Source organism: Ictalurus furcatus, chromosome 18, assembly GCF_023375685.1.
Source record: "Ictalurus furcatus strain D&B chromosome 18, Billie_1.0, whole genome shotgun sequence".
In the NCBI taxonomy this organism is placed as follows: Eukaryota; Metazoa; Chordata; class Actinopteri; order Siluriformes; family Ictaluridae; genus Ictalurus; species Ictalurus furcatus.
Genome location: NC_071272.1, coordinates 2,707,501 through 2,722,500, shown reverse-complemented (window position 1 = coordinate 2,722,500; position 15,000 = coordinate 2,707,501). Strand labels below are relative to the sequence as shown.

The following is a 15,000-nucleotide window of genomic DNA, read 5'->3' as shown; positions in this document are numbered from 1 at the left end:
ATGATCTGACTGACAGGAAGAGTGAGATGATCTGACTGACAGGAAGAGTGAGATGATCTGACTGACAGGAAGAGTGAGATGATCTGACTGACAAAACGACGGCGGAAGATTTGGTTTCAAAGCGAAATGTAAAAGCGCCTATTTGGCAATATTTTGCATTCGTTGTTGTTGTGTTTTTCATTAAGGACAATAACGGACCCACCGTCCTCGAATTTTCGCGAAAGCGAAAGTGAAATGCGCACGACCGCACACGCATTCACAAGAGATTTAAGAGATTTCTCTATTAGATTCCTAAAATATGCGTCGTATTATACATTATCCATACTACACAGGCCAAAAATATTACTGTGACAGATGGGCAAAATTCAAACCAGGAATATACGACATAAATAGAGTGAGAAATGAGGATTTCTAATGGATTACAACAACAACAAAAAAAAAAAGAAAAGAAAAGAAAAGGAAAGAAAGAAAGAGGGTTGTTAAGAACGAATACGGGATGGAGGGATGAAGGCACAGCTGCATGTCCAAAAGCGGCCCAATTTGAGCTTGTTTACACGGCTTTCCGCAAATGAATTCAAGATGGTGAAGGAGCTCAGGGGGAAAAGAGAGGCAGAGCTAATCGCGTTCTGATCAAACACACACAACCGAACAATTTTCAGCTTCTAATTATCCGTAACTCGGATGAAATAAAGCCTCGGAAACACGGACGCGTACAGTAGGGCCCGGCTATCGGCGCTCACTGAATCCACTCGACTTTATTTCTTTTCCACCAGATCAGAAGCGAATCTCGTTCACATCGTTCACATCCATTGCTTCCAGTTTAATTCCAATAACGGGATATGTATGCTCATAGCAGTCTTAAATGCTTTCCAAATGACTAACAGCTCACACTGACTCCTCGTCGTGTTCTCATATCAATAAGGACGCACTTTTTCCGGATTGATACGAACGTTAGTGAACAAAGTCATCGAAGTACGTTTTGTACGAATTATTGATTATTAATACAATAATAATAATGATAAAAAAAAGCAATGAGTCAAATGTAAAAGCTGCTTATAGTGCAGACTTAGTGGTCCCAATTTATTCATTTACTATCTCCCAGGGCTAACACGTTTACTACACATACACGACGTACATATTATTTCATTACGCTCGCCACTCTAAACTCTTATCTTCCTATAACAGCGAGTCTTTCATTCCTCTCATATCGCACCAATGACACTTTTCGAATGAATTAAACACCACTACGTCTTACTTTTGATTCATTTACAGCCATGTTTAATAACTGTGAGAGAAGTCGTTATCACCGATGTTATCAGAAGTTAATGTATCACTTGAATATGAATCACATGAAAATGAATCTCATGAAGATGAATCACATGTAAATGAATCATACGTAAATGAATCACATGAAAATGTATCACTTGAATAGGAATCTCATGAATATGAATCTCATGAAAATGAATCACATGTAAACGAATCATACGTAAATGAATCACATGTAAATGAACCATATGAAAATGAATAAATAAATTAAAGACAGAAGTTAAAACAAATACAATGCAGCGAAATATGACTGAGAAACCGGAAAGCGCAAACGTTGCCTTCTACGTTGTCCTTCCGTTATATAAATGTTAAATAAACATCTCCTTACAGAGACCTTTCCCATATCACACATTGTTGTTGTTTTCTAAAAAATTTTTTAAATTATTTTTAGATCCCTGTGAATGAGTTGTCACTACAGAAAATACGTGTTAGATGTTAGAACAAGAGCATTCGTATAAACCTGTCATTTGAACTGCAGCTGGATCTACTTTCAGAGCTGCCGTCAGACGGTCCGTACAGGATTGCGCCGAGTTTTTTTGCGATCGTTGCGGCCAAAAACGCTCGAATTTGCAGCGCCTCTTCTTCTCTTTCAAAATTTGCGATGCAACTTTTTAATGCTTTTATTTTATTCATTTTTTTTTGCGGAAAACTACTTCAATCGCACGGAATTGTCTTGCACGGTGATGTTTGCTGGTAAACGGGACCTTTTAGCTGTTCTCATGCTCCACGCACGTGAAGAGGCTGATGACATCATCACCTTTGCTCGTACTTCCTCACTTGTGAGTCGCTTTGGATAAAAGCGTCTGCTGAATGAATAAATGTAAAATGTTGTAAAACGTAAAGCGCCTGACGCGTCTCGGCCCGAATCTGCTGAAAATCTGCGGTAATGTCGGACGATAACACGCTCCTGTGAATATTGCGGCGTTTGAAAGCTCTTAAGTTCGGACTTAACTCTTAAGTTGGAGTTTATACGGCGTTCTATAAGCGAATCATAATACACACGTTATGATGTTTTTTTTCTTTTGAACCCCCTTCTCACACTGCGCCTGTCGAATTCGGTGGAAACGGCTTCCTATGTGACATCGCTATAATATTCAAATACGTAACGTGAAGAAAACTTTAACCCGTGTGTGTGTGTGTGTGTGTGTGTGTGTGTGTGTGCGTGTGCGTGTTGCCATGGAGACAGGAACTCTGGGTAATGGGAAAGCTCGTCAGGTTTAACGGGTCTGCAGCACAGATGGCGTTGAGAATAACACAAAAAAAAAAAAAAAAGGAAAAAAAAGGAAAAAAGGGGTGCTGTTTAAATAATCAGCGCTGCTTTCTTCCTCACACAATCTAGTGCTCTAACCCTCGTCTTCCTCTCCTCTCTCTCCATCCCTCACAATGTACACGGTATTAGGGAACTGGCAGGTAGCAAGAGCTCCTCTGTGCTCTTATGCAAAACTGGGAGCACAAACACACACACGCGCGCACACACACACACACACACACTCTGGCAGCTCAGAAATGACAGCCTGTATTAAAGTAAGTGTGTGTGTGTGTGTGCAATGAATAGCCAGGTAACACACATGCAAACAAGTGTACTCTCAAGAACCCACTTAAGACCCACTATGATGACAGCTGCTGCCAAGCGAGAGAGAGAGAGAGAGAGAGAGAGAGAGAGAGAGAGAGAGAGAGAGAGAGACTTTGTGTCGTAAAGACATTGTCTCTCATGTCTTCAACTTCCTTCTCAGACCCCTTCTTTCATTATTTTACTATTTTGTGTGTATGTGTGTGAGTGTGTTAAGTGTGTGTGAGAGAGTGTGTGTGTGTGCTTGGAAAAAATGTTCACTATTGTTGTCTTAAGATATTTATCTGATTATGATTATATTTTTCACCCCCTAGTGGAAATTCGAGGAAATTGGTTTGACATTGTTACAGGACCCACACAAGCACGCACACACACACACACACACAATTTCATGAGACCTGTGATTATTTACCATGACAGAGATTACTTTAGCTGTAAAGTGACTTCCTGGACTCTCTCTCACTCACTCTCTCTCTCTGTGTTGGAGAGAGAGAGAGAGAGAGAGAGAGAGAGAGAGAGATTTAGCCAGGTTATTAATGCCATACCTTATGGTGGGACTGGAAGAACGCATTCAATTTTCCTACAGACTCATTTCAAAGAGAGAGAGAGAGAGAGAGAGGGAGAGAGAAAGAGAGAGAGAGAGAGAGGGAGAGACAGACATCTCTCTGCACATCTCTCTCTGCATTAAAACTGTCTTCTGTGTATTAATGCATTCATAATGACCTTTCTGTAGTGCTCAAAATAAAGTGATAGTTCTCAGCATCTAGCCACAGGAGGGGAGTCTTCACCTCCAGTCTCCATCCTCATATCCATCTCCACCATCACCTCCAGTCTCCATCCTCATATCCATCTCCACCATCACCTCCAGTCTCCATCCTCATATCCATCATCACCTCCAGTCTCCATCCTCATATCCATCTACACCATCACCTCCAGTCTCCATCCTCATATCCATCTCCACCATCACCTCCAGTCTCCATCCTCATATCCATCATCACCTCCAGTCTCCATCCTCATATCCATCTACACCATCACCTCCAGTCTCCATCCTCATATCCATCTCCACCATCACCTCCAGTCTCCATCCTCATATCCATCATCACCTCCAGTCTCCATCCTCATATCCATCTCCACCATCACCTCCAGTCTCCATCCTCATATCCATCTCCATCATCACCTCCAGTCTCCATCCTCATATCCACCTCCACCATCACCTCCAGTCTCCATCCTCATATCCACCTCCACCATCACCTCCAGTCTCCATCCTCATATCCATCATCACCTCTAGTCTCCATCCTCATATCCATCTACACCATCACCTCCAGTCTCCATCCTCATATCCACCATCACCTCTAGTCTCCATCCTCATATCCATCTCCATCATCACCTCCAGTCTCCATCCTCATATCCATCTACACCATCACCTCTAGTCTCCATCCTCATATCCATCTCCATCATCACCTCCAGTCTCCATCCTCATATCCATCTACACCATCACCTCCAGTCTCCATCCTCATATCCATCTCCATCATCATATCCACCTTCACTTTTCACCTCCATCCTCATTTTCACGTTATCACCCCTGACCTCCATCTTCATATCCATCGTTATATCCACCTCCTCTCATCATCCTCGCATCCATCTCCATGGCCATCTCATTCTTCACCTCCCATCTCCATCCGTCTCCATCCTTACCTCCCATCTCCATACTCGTATCTATCAACATCTTCCCCCCTGATCTCCGTCCTTCTATCCATCCCCATCCTCGTTCCCTTCTCCACCGGCATGTCCCATCTCCATTCTCATATCCATATTAATACTTACCGCCCATCTCCATCTTTCTTCACCATCCCCATATCCTCCATTTCTTTCTATCTTTACCACTATCTCTATCTTTATTTACATTTGCATTCGTCTGATTTGGTGACGTACAATTCAGAAGGGATATTACTGAGCAAGTGAAGCCTCAGTCTGTTTCTTCATCTCCAACTCAGACCTTCTTCCTATTAAGCTTTGTTTCCTTTTCTTTTGCAAATTTCCTTTCAAATCATATTTATCCTTAATCATACTCATACGTTTCGCGCAAACAGAAATAATAACGCCACTAAAAATGGAGAGACGGACAAAAATAAACTAGGTGAGGGAGAAAGGAAAAAAGAAAAAAGGCAGAAGACCGGTTTAAGGAGGCAATTCTCCATGCTGTCAGATCCGACAGTGTATAATATTTGCAAAGGAGTTAGTGAAGGCAGAACGACAGGAAATAAAAACCACTCTATTAGGAGGGAGGCGGTAATTAGAAAATGAAAATGCAGGTATTATTCCCATATTTCCACAGGTGACAGATCTTCACTTCGCTTCTTCTTTTATTATTTTCCCTCTGCCTTTCAGGTAGTGAGATTTTGGCAAGTGTTCGCAGTGTTTTCCTCTTTGAGTTTAATCTAATTACTGCCATATGTGTGAGGCTGCCAGAGTCACTTACAATTTGCTCTGTCTCACTAACACACACACACACACACACACACACACACACGCAGTTGGTCAGCGTTCAATCGGACATTGTATGAGGTCTGCATTACAATATATTATATCTGTAAACCTAGTAATAACACACCGACACACTCACACACTCATACACACATACGACCGGTCCGTTCGCTCGTATATAACGGTAGGCGTAGTGAAGAGAAATATCCTAGTTTACTTCTCCTTTCGGATGAGAACGAAATCAATTATTATACATAAAAAAATGTCAGTGAATAATTCAAATATGCCATATAAAGTACAATATATTATTATCCTTATTAAAATATGAGATTTCTGAGCTTTAGAATGATGCGAATTAATAAAAGAAAATGAGATGAAATGATCAGACAGGTACAATCGTGTGTGTGTGTGTGTGTGTGTGTGTGTGTGCGCACGTTTAAATTGCCAATATGTTGCATACAGTCTTGCAAAAAATGAACACAGTGTTTATAAATGGGATAAATAGGCTGCTGTGTGTGTGTGTGTGTGTGTGTGTGTGTGTGAGAGAGAGAGAGAGAGAGAGAGAGAGAGAGAGAGAGAGAAACATGCTCTTGACCCACAGGAAATACACAGAGAGAACTAGGCGGCAAGATGGCTGCCGTCCAAGCCCATCACTATGGTGATATACTAAAGGAGCTTTTCATGGGGCAGATGGGTATTCTGTAATCGGATTGGTCCGAACGCAGTCGCTAACGAGGTGGTCACGTGACCAAAAACCCGCTCCGCTAATGCTTGCTGATTGGCTGAGATGTGCCTTAACGTGCGGCAGGCAGATGACGCAAAGTCACGTTACGTTCCCGACTCGTGCGGTGTCCAAAACAGTGCCTGGCACCCTGCTCGCTGCGCTGCGAATCCTCTCCGGAACAGAACGGGTGGTTTCTCAGCAATACTGCGCTGCTTGCACATCATTCTGTGGTGGTACAGTCACATCGACACCGGCGCAAACACCTCACGGTCCGAGCGTGGACGTGCCCGGGGATTACACTGGGATTTTCAAAGGTCTTCTTTCATAGGAAACACGCAGGATTTGAACTGACGTGTTATTAAATGGACTTCACCGAAAGACTGCAACGCAAACGGGGGTTAAAAACAAGTCTACAGTCGAAGTCGTGACTTATTACACTGAATGTTCACAAGATATGTGAATTAGTGTATTAGAAATGAGTCACACTTCCATTAGATCATGTTACTCCACTAACCGTTCACATAAACCGCTGCTAGGAGAGATCAGCCGTACTCACATGCACACCACCTGTTGTCGTCGGCACCTCGCACAGCATTATGGGGAGCGGGCAGACACTAACCTACAACCTCGAACGACAGTGCGACGGCGTGTAGTGACTCGGGTGTAGCTTGAAACACAGTCAGATGGCGCACTGTTCGGGAACACGAAGCCAAATCAATTTTCAAAGGATTAGCAGCGGAGATGAGAGGAAATCTGGAATGGTTTAAGCAAGGCTGCAGACAGACCTTTGGAAGTGCTACCTTGGGAGAGAGGGAACAGAGAGAGGGGTGAGAGGAGGAGGAGGAGGAGGAGGAGGAGGAGGAGTGGAACGACACAAACTCGCTCTCGTTATCCTTCGCTGTCGGTTGATCTGTGTGAAATCCTTCTTGGACACAAACGCGGCTAATCACGATGACTACGAAAGATATGAAGACAAGAGAGAGAATAAGAAAAAAAGGAAGACAACCATGGCGAGATGAGTGTGTGTGTGTGTGTGTGTGTGTGTGTGTCTGTCTGAACCTGCTTAGTTGTTGCGGAGCTGGTGAGATGCCAACTGGCTCTCTGACAGTCCATTAATTGCCTCCATAAATAATCAATTGATGGGAGTAATTAAGGGAGATCTCAAAGTTTTAGAAAAACATTCTTCACACACACACACACACACACACACACACACAAATCTTCGAGGAAAAGAAAAAAAAAAACACTTCCTTGTTTCTCTCACTTCCATAACCCTCTACTCCCCCAAACCATCTCATGGCCATCTGCAAAAGCATGTGCCATCGTTACGCATCTGCATCCCACACACACACACACACACACACACACACAACCAGACGTCCTCTCTTGGCAGGCTAACGCAACTCTGTTACCACAGTCTTTGTGTAGCTGTTGTTAGCGCCCGTGTTGTTTTTGCTGTTTTTAGAGCGATGTGCCGCTTTTACAACTCACACTCGCAACGTCGCCAGTGTGTTCGGAAAGGTAGTGACCGGAACTGTACTGTTATACACATCCGCAAAAAATATACTCACAGTGGAGTGCTACTAGCGTGCATACTGGGGAAACACACACACACACACACACACGCACACACTAAGGGAGCACAGAACCTAAGGATGGACATACTCAAATATCCCAGTTTAAAAAAAAAAAACAAACGAAAAAAAACCATATCTATATAATTATTTTAAAAAACAAACGGATAATAATTCAAAATATGATTAACAGAATAAAACTGCATTAAATTTTTATTTATTTTTTTAAAAAAAATGAAGCTGCAAATCTCTGACACGCGGTCTCGTCATGTTCTTCGTCATCGTAGCGTATATGCGCGGAAACAGAGCGTGCGATGTTCGGACGCGTCTGCGCAGGTGGGAACCTGGCACAGAGCACGCAGACCTACAGAAGGGGGTTGGGGGGGTTGTGAAGGAATATCGTATTATTGAGAGGAGTGGGTAATTGAGTTGCCGCGATATCCAATCAAAATCCTCCGGGTTACTTTACTGAGTGTGCGCGGTGTGGCGTCATCATGCGGGGACAGACCGGCATTACTTACACACCTTCGAGCCGTGCTCTGCGACAGAAATGTAGTTTGATCTGGTTGCTTTTAGTGTTTAAGGCCAAGATGATGACGATAATATGATTCACAAGAGCAGTCTCACACACACACACACACACACACACAGAATACATTCTCATGCTCGATTGTGCACCTGTAATTCAAACTATACATGAACTATTTCATAGTTAAATACGCTGTGTATTTTGATTTTCAAAAATCACGACCAACGCCAAATTCTCACTGGACCCGAATGCTCACGAGGCATTAGATACACATGCGAATGAAGATATGAAGAAATGAAACGTTTCTATGTGCAAAAATCTACTATAAAGACCAGCAATCAGTAATAAACTAAACAGAGTCAAAATCTGCTGGGACAACATTTTGCTTTTTTTTAAATTCCCCCCCCCCCCCCCCCCATTCATTTCTATAAGGAAATTATCAGGTAAGTGTCAGAGCATCTTGGAGAATCTTCCACAGTTCTTCTAGGTAAACTTCAATGTGCTTTTTTTTTTTAAGCTAAAAAGTGGTGTATCATGTACTATGTTACCTTCTTTACTGATTCTGTTACATTGCATTTTTTTTTACATTTTTTACATTGCACAAAAAAAAAAACCAACAGACTCAATGATGCAGAAGTCATCAAATAATCATCCAAGACAAAATCTGTCTTAAAAACATGTATAGGGTGTCTATACACAGAGGAGAATACCGTCTGTGCTAAGAGCGGGTCTTGAGAGGTGGTAACACACACACACACACACACACACACACACACACACACAGGTTCAAAAATCCCACTGCGGCAGTGAAAATCCGAGCGAGATACTTGGTGTGTGTCCAACTTCAATATAAAACGATGGTATTAATCAGCAGAAAATCCTCTAGTACACGGGATATTTTTGCTCCACAGGACATATTCCTTATTTGAATAACTGATGAAGTAAACACATGTTAAGATGAAATATAATACATGTCCGGACCAAATCACGCGCACCGATAAAAGACACGCGCGATATCCACGTGCATACACGTACCGCTTCATCTTAAAACTTAGCCCACAAACACACACGCTCACACACACACACACACACACACACACACTTCATCTTCTCTGTCATTGTTATTTCAGGTTTTAATGAACGGTATTTAGACACCAAAAGTACACTAATCACACCAACATCAAAAACTTCAAGGGTGTAGACAACTTGGGGAGAAAAAGACACACACACACACACACACACACACACACACACGCAAACGCGCGCGCACACACACACGCACACGTCCCCATATAAAGTTAATTGGGATTAGGATGCAGGCCTTGGGCCTCAGACTCGAGCTTCCTTATTACATGAGTTACGAGGCGTAATGATGAACATATGGATAAAAGTAGAATACAGAACGGGCCAATCAGAGGCGAGTTATTCCGTGCAGATTGTAATAATAAAACGCGGCAAGATCAAAGACGTGATTACTTTCATGTACGTCCCCCCCCCCCCCCCCCCCCCCGCTGCACTATGCTGGAACTGGACTATGTATGGGAAAAACAGACACTGCTTTTAGCGTGCTGAATGAGTGATCGATCAGCAGCGAGGTGCGTGGGTGTGTTTGCGCGTGGACGATTACTGCTAATGTTTGGAAAAGTGCTCTAGGTTTTTCCTGTGTATGTTACGCTGTAGCTGAACTTGGCTACAGAGTAGAAGCAGGTGCAAGCAAAAAGTGGGTATGGCATGTATTCCAAAGAAAGTGATATATGAGGCGGGGGGGGGGGGGGGAGAAAAAAAAAGCCAGGGCCCATTTGAACTATTTCACACAATCCAACTATTTACAAATTAGGCTGCTTATTTAAACGTGTACAATACTATTATTATACCTCAGACCCCTACTTTGAGAACCACTGCTTTAAAAGAATAAGAATCTTTATAATTATATTATACGCGATGACGTCATTTGAAAGACAACTGCGTTTTTGTATTGATTAAGAATGACCTGCTTTTGCTCATGAAATATCGAGAGATGTTTAGCCTAGTTTTAATCATGCTTGGAAAGAAAAAAAAAGAAAAAGAAAAAAGAAACTGAGCTCAGTACAGGCTCTCACATCAAAAAGGAACAAGTAAACCTGTGTTAAACAGCATGGCATGAAAAATCCATTTTAGCAACAGTAATATTTCTGCAAATACAATACAATACAATACAATACAATACAATCCACCAACCGCTACACGGATAAAGCAACTCAAGAATGATGCCCAAGAATAAAAAAACACATCTGTAACATGTCTCTACAGTAATAATATTACTTTACAGTGATATAAATGAAGAATATATACGTGATATTACTTTACAGTGATAGAAATGAAGAATATATACGTGATGTTACTTTACAGTGATAGAAATGAAGAATATATACGTGATGTTACTTTACAGTGATAGAAATGAAGAATATATACGTGATGTTACTTTACAGTGATAGAAATGAAGAATATATACGTGATGTTACTTTACAGTGATATAAATGAATATATACGTGATGTTACTTTACAGTGATAGAAATGAAGAATATATACGTGATATTACTTTACAGTGATAGAAATGAAGAATATATATGTGATGTTACTTTACAGTGATAGAAATGAAGAATATATACGTGATGTTACTTTACAGTGATAGAAATGAAGAATATATACGTGATGTTACTTTACAGTGATAGAAATGAAGAATATATACGTGATGTTACTTTACAGTGATAGAAATGAAGAATATATACGTGATGTTACTTTACAGTGATAGAAATGAAGAATATATATGTGATGTTACTTTACAGTGATAGAAATGAAGAATATATACGTGATGTTACTTTACAGTGATAGAAATGAAGAATATATACGTGATATTACTTTACAGTGATAGAAATGAAGAATATATATGTGATGTTACTTTACAGTGATAGAAATGAAGAATATATACGTGATGTTACTTTACAGAGATATAAATGAAGAATATATATGGTGATATTACTTTACAGAGACACTGATCAGCGCAATCTTGATCAGACCATCGAGACGCAGAAATAAATCTCCAGTGTGCACCGAACTCCGATATTTTGGCACACATACGTGGTGCCTTTCTTGACACCAGGAGCGTATGTGAGATTTCGAAAAGAACGAGCACTTTATCGGACTCTTTCGATATAATTTGCGGGTGGAGAAGTGTGTGTGTGTGTGTGTGTGCACGCGTGTGACCTATTTCAATAGGATTTACTCTAACAAAGAGTCTCTTTCAGTGCCGTAATCGAGGACGAGTGTGTCACAGCCAACATTTAGAGCTGGAGCGTGGAAGGATGGACTGACAAAGGAGAAGGAGAAGGGGGGGGGGGAGAGAGAGAGAGAATGAGAAACACGTAGAGAAGCGCGAGCCAGAGAGAGGACGTTCGGATGAAGCGGAAAGAGAAGAGAGATACAGACGGGAGCTGTGTAGTTCGGCGGTTTATTGAAAGTCACGTCCTGCTCGCCCGGCTTTTACTGAGCTTTGGCATGAGAACCGAAATGCACGCGCGCACACACTCATACACACACACACACGCAGCTGCTCCTGTACATCACATTACAGCTCACACGTGTGTGAGAGGACGGGGTGGGGGGGGGAGACACATAATACCTCTGGGATCTGGGCTGTACGCTCAATTTGCCCAAGTTCCTTCAGCTCATAAATTCACTCTGTAAATATATCACTCAATCTATTGAACATTTCTAACAATTATTTCTAACACATTTCTTTTTCTTGTCTTTATTATTATACCACTTCCTTTTATTACTCCATACTATTAGATTCCTTTTAATGAATTTTTGTTATTTTTTAAAATTATATTCCTTATTTAACACGTGCCAATAAGTTCTTATTCCTTACTATAACAGATCTCAGGAATATATTTTCTTGTATAATATATACTACAAAAAAAAAAAAATGTTTGGATATGTCATCAACTTTTTTTTTTTAAAAATTGAAGAAAAAAAAAAAACAAACAAAGAAAAAAAAAAAAAATTAAGTAAGTAACAAATAACTATTTATCCCATGAGTTAACGATGCACAGTGTTTCTGCTCTGAATCTACACTCATTAAAATCTCTAGCTTTAATGAGAGCCTGGAACACTCGAGGCCCCTTTCATGAAGTGTTAGCGTGTGTGTTGCCGGTATGGTGCGCTGTAATTGGTGGGACGAGGTTTTCTCACTGAGCGGTAAAGTCCGTCCCAGAAGAGCGTGATCGGGGAGAGAGAAACGGTGACGGTGACGGTTTCAGCCGGAGCACGTCTCCTACAGCGCCTCGTCTAAATGTCGGTAAGCACGCCGTGTCGCGTGGCTTATTGGAAACACACCTCCGTGTTATTTTGGGAAATTGTGAAAAACATGAAGAGTTGTTTGGTCTGTAGTGAAAGAAATTTTCCGAGGTGAAATAAATTGATTTATAAATATAGAGAAATTAAAAAAAAAAAAAACAACAACAACAACAACAAAAAAAAGGGAAAAACGTTAGCAAAAAAAAAAAAAAAAATATAGCAGTATGTGAACGGCAGAGGTAGACCACACACACACACACACACACACACACACACACACACACTCAGAACCGGATCAGCAGACGATACACACACTGTTACACAATCACAACAACAAGCTTTTTAGGTTTATTATTAAAATGCCTGCATGTCAAAAGCAAACAGTTCGGACTGAATGGAAGATAAGAGATAAGATGAGATACGATGAACCTTTATTGATCCCCCGTAGGGGAAATTCAAATTGACACAGCAGCACAAGTAGGATGAGTAACATCAAAGAAAGAAAGAAAGAAAGAAAGAAAGAAAGAAAGGAAAAAATAAAGTGAAAGAAGTGATGGGTGTAGCGGGAAAAAAATTATAAATAAAATAATTAAAATAATTTTCTTTAAAATAATACAGCAAAATAATACAGATAAATAACTGCACGTGCAAGAATAATAAATTATTATTATTATTATTATTATTATTATTAGTATGTCTTTGTAGTTGATGTTCAACGACTGATGGCCAATTCTACTTTTGTTCCAATTTATATATAAAATGACCATTAAAAATGAACATTATTTTATTTTACTAATATTTAGCTTGACATTCAATTGGTATTACAATGTAATTGTAATTCTCTCTCTCTCTCTCTCTCTCTCTCTATATATATATATATATGGAAATAAATAAATGTATAAATTTATACAATACAATCTTGTACGTGATGCATCTTTAAAGAAAAAGAGTCATTCTTTTTATTTGGGACATGTTTACATTTTAAAGGCTAATTTTGGAGAGAGGAGGATCTTGGCACAAGTTTATGAGAGCTAATTAAAACTTCAAATATTCAAATAGGCTTTTAGCATGACAATGCGAAGCGGCCGGCGTGGTGCGTGTGTCGAGGCCTTTTGTTTTTGAGGTGCCTCTTGCTTTTGTTGATTCATTAGACCAGAATGCTCCTCTCTCTCTCTCTCTCTCTTTGTATCTTTCTTAACATTAAATTATTATTTAAAAAAAAAAATAAATCTCAGGAAGGGTCTATTTCATGTTTATATAGCCCATCTAACAACGACAAAAGGTAACTCAAATGCTGTCCATGACTAGTGAAGTCAAATTATTCCAAGTTAGAAACAAGTGGGAAACAACGAAGACATCAAAAGCATGACGTACGATAAAAGACGGGATGCTGTAAAAGTATAAACCCGGCCCGCGTATTCCTAAAAATTCCACACACGCGCTTAGAAAACGTACCGCGGTATGGCCGAGCGGCGCGTGCTGTTTTTCGGCGGCGTGCACACACCATTCTCACGTGTGTGTGTGTGTGTGTGTGTGTTTTAAACTTCTGAGGATAAACGATCACAGCGACATGCTTGGCATAGGATCAAGACGAGCACAATGGCCCACGTATCATAAACAACAAAAAATCACTCACAAAGGAGCTACTGTGCTGACTAAAGGAGGCATGGAGATGCCCGTCTGCATGCGTGTGTGCGTGTGTGCGTGCGTGTGCGTGTGTGTGTGTGTGTATGCGTGTGTGAGGATGCCCTCTCACTTCTGGGCACACAAAAAAGAAAGGGAGAGACAAACAGAAACAACGTCTAGACACGGAGCGGAAAAAATGCCAAGATCACCTGGCAAGAACTTTCAACGGTAGAGCATAAACTGTGCTTCCTCACCTTTTGAATTCAGATAAACAGACAAACAAACAAACAAATAAATAAAATACAATTCAGAAGTGAAGGAGAACATGGAGTTATTTTAGAAATGCTGGTGTATCATCTTCACAAATAAGTAAAACACTAAATTAAGAACGAACTGCAATAGAAATAACTGTAGTAATTAATCATATTAATTAATAATGTTCATTAAAGTAACCAAAGAAAAACCAAAAACAAAAATAGGGTTCATCTCCAAACGCTAGGTACAATATATACATACATACATATATATATATATATATATATATATATATATATATATATATATATATATATATATATATATATAAAATCCTTTAGGTTAAAAAGTAAAATAAATACATGTTATATATATATATACATATATTTTGCTTATTCATTTGCAAAGGTGAGCTGCACAGTGTGTGTGTGTGTGTGTGTGTGTGTGTGTTTGCTGGGATGAACACGGGGCCTATGGCCTTTTCAACCTTCTTCAGATTGGAACAACAGACAGCAATAGAGAGAGAGAGAGAGAGAGAGAGAGAGAGAGAGAGAGAAAGAAAGTTACTCAAACAACT

At 40.4% G+C, this 15,000-nt stretch overlaps 1 protein-coding gene across 12 annotated transcripts in view; it reads right to left on the bottom strand.

The window, feature by feature from the left end:
• Positions 1 to 15,000, bottom strand: part of LOC128622473 (transcription factor 4-like) — a 169,034-nt gene that overhangs the window by 37,024 nt on the left and 117,010 nt on the right. The window lies entirely within an intron of this gene.